The sequence below is a fragment of the Schistocerca gregaria genome, chromosome 4 (assembly GCF_023897955.1).
Source record: "Schistocerca gregaria isolate iqSchGreg1 chromosome 4, iqSchGreg1.2, whole genome shotgun sequence".
NCBI lineage: Eukaryota > Metazoa > Arthropoda > Insecta > Orthoptera > Acrididae > Schistocerca > Schistocerca gregaria.
Genome location: NC_064923.1, coordinates 612,584,840 through 612,587,533, shown reverse-complemented (window position 1 = coordinate 612,587,533; position 2,694 = coordinate 612,584,840). Strand labels below are relative to the sequence as shown.

The 2,694-nt window shown below is 44.8% G+C and overlaps 1 non-coding gene across 1 annotated transcript; it reads right to left on the bottom strand.

Moving 5' to 3' along the window:
- Nucleotides 1–939: 939 nt before the first annotated feature.
- Trnas-cga (transfer RNA serine (anticodon CGA)) lies at nt 940–1,014 on the bottom strand. Its single transcript has one exon. It is a non-coding gene; the product is annotated as a tRNA-Ser (tRNA).
- Nucleotides 1,015–2,694: the final 1,680 nt, after the last annotated feature.

The window sequence follows — 2,694 nt, the reverse complement described above, 5'->3', positions numbered from 1 at the left end:
TGTGGCTCCAGTCTCAGCGCCATTTATATTTCTCTCCAGCCTGTGAGCACTGGTGCTGGCGGTGTAAGGGGGGATAGGCACACTGTGTGTGCACGTCTGGGAGGTGAGTGGGCTGTAGGTACGACAGTTTCCAGCGATCTCAGGTATCTACCCATGAGAAGTGGTTCAAATGCCTCTGAGCACTATGGGACTTAACTGCTGTGGTCATCAGTCCCATAGAACGTAGAACTACTTAAACCTAACTAACCTAAGGACATCACACACATCCATGCTCAAGGCAGGATTCGAACCTGCGGCAGTAGCGGCCGCGCACTCTGGCCGGCCCATGAAAGTACTAGGATCGTTGTTTAGTGCTTCTCAATACATTGCAGTCTTGTAGTGGTATTTGTTGTTGTTACTATCCTGTCACGTGGCAGACCCTTTCCTCCTCCTTCTTTGTCCTGATGTAGCTGAGAGAACAAACTTAGTGCTTTCTAAAATATGCTTAGCAGACCTGTAATTGTCAGGAATTCTACAACCATGACGGTATAAATTCATATTGAAATTTGAAATTCCATCTATCATTTTATATCATTTTGGGAACAGTAGTGCTACTAACAAGATGACTTTTCTATATACCATTGTTTATATACATTTGACGATGCTGGCGCTAATTTTGTGTTTAGCATTGATGATGCCACTATGGCTTCAGTATATTAGGACACGTTCTTGTAAAACAGATATGAAAATGATCATTACAGACCATAACCGGTAGTATTGATCACAAAAATTTGTGACTATTGATATGAAGTAAAGGAAATTTATTTTATACAGCATCACTTCCAATCGAGAGGTCAAACTCCTAATTGGACAATTTATTGTTTCCAATGGTGGTGCTACAAGCACACACATCAGTCCAACCCCTCCACAGATTGAAACTTCCTGGCAGATTAAAACTGTGTGCCCGACCGAGACTCGAACTCGGGACCTTTGCCTTTCGCGGGCAAGTGCTCTACCAACTGAGCTACCGAAGCACGACTCACGTCTGGTACTCACAGCTTTACTTCTGCCAGTATCCATATCAGCGCACACTCCGCTGCAGAGTGAAAATCTCATTCTGGAAACACCCTCCACAGATTGTTTAAGGACGTAGCATGCAACTGAGCTGAAATTTGATATTCTCAGCTACCGCCAACGCAATGGACTTCCTACCAAACAGTGTAACTGTACCATTATCCAACAATAGGAGGCAAGGGTGCGGGGTGGGGGGAATCCAGAAGGGATGTATATCACTCTTAGTATCCACCAACAGGATGCAAGGAAAAACTGTCCCACAGAGAGGATATCGATTTAAATGGTTCAAATGGCTCTGAGCTCTATGGGACGTAACTTCTGAGGTCATCAGTCCCCTAGAACTTAGAACGACTTAAACCTAACTAATCTAAGGACATCACACACATCCGTGCCTGAGGCAGGATTCGAACCCGCGACCGTAGCGGTCGCGCGGTTCCAGACTGTAGCGCCTAGAAACGCTCGGCCACTCCGGCAGGTGATATCAATTTAATTAATTAGTCAATCAATCTGAGAGAGAGAGGGAATATTACCAAGACATCCACAATTGGTGATCGCCAGGTATCCATTTATTTGTTCAAGACAAAAGAGGGGTTAATTTGGCACATTACAGACCCTTGCTGGGCAGGAAGCAACCACTTGGGGGAGAGAGAGACAGAGAGAGAGAGAGAGAGAGAGAGAGAGAGAGAGAGAGAGAGAGAAAGAGAGAGGGAGAGAGAAAGAGAGAAACAGAGAGACAGAGAGGGAGGGAGAGAGGGAGGGGGGAGGGGGAGAGTGAGAGCCTGGGTATCAACAGGAGTTTCTCAGGTATCAGTATCAAAGAGTGACTGCCACCTGATGCTTTTTTTGGGGTTGTGAGGTCAAAGGTCGCTGGTAGTTAGTATCATGATCTGTAGTTAGGACCTTTGGCGGTTTTGACCGCTGTGGCGGCGCCTGGAGACAGACACATGCGCAGGAGACCCCAAATGGCGACTACTGTACCACACTTCATTCAGTTCCTCAGTGCTTACAGCTATTATGTCATGGGAAGTGGGGGTGGGGGTGTGCAGACACGAGCTCTACGCAAATGGGGGAGAACTGTCTCTTACAAACCGATTAAATAAAGAATATGTACTAATATATTATTGACATTGATATGAATTTCCTGTTATGAGGGGTGGCGGATGGGAGGGTAGGCTGAGGGATTATCCACAGGAGGGTTTAATTATTTTTCAATTTAATTAATTAATCATTTAATTTAATATAAATGGTTTGTTTGTATTGGTGAGGGGGTTTCCCAGAGAAGTTTGGAAGGAGGAGGAGGAGGAAGAGGGGAGGGTGATATTGTTTCTCAGGAGGATAGATTATCCTCAGGGTGTCATAAATCAACCCCAGGGGGTAATAAACCACTTACCAGAACGATACGTTACTGGAAGGGGGAGGATTTACATGGAAAACCACTTATCAGAACAATAGGAAGAGGTCATAAATCAATCAGCTATCACAATTTAATTAATTTCCATATTAATTTGATATCACAAGTGTCACACAATCCCCATTACCCTACTACTACTGTTTAGATTGCTTGCTGCTCTTATGGTTACTTCGTAGCACCCACATCCCTCAGTATCGAGGATTGAAGTGTCATCAGCTGGCAAAGCAGAT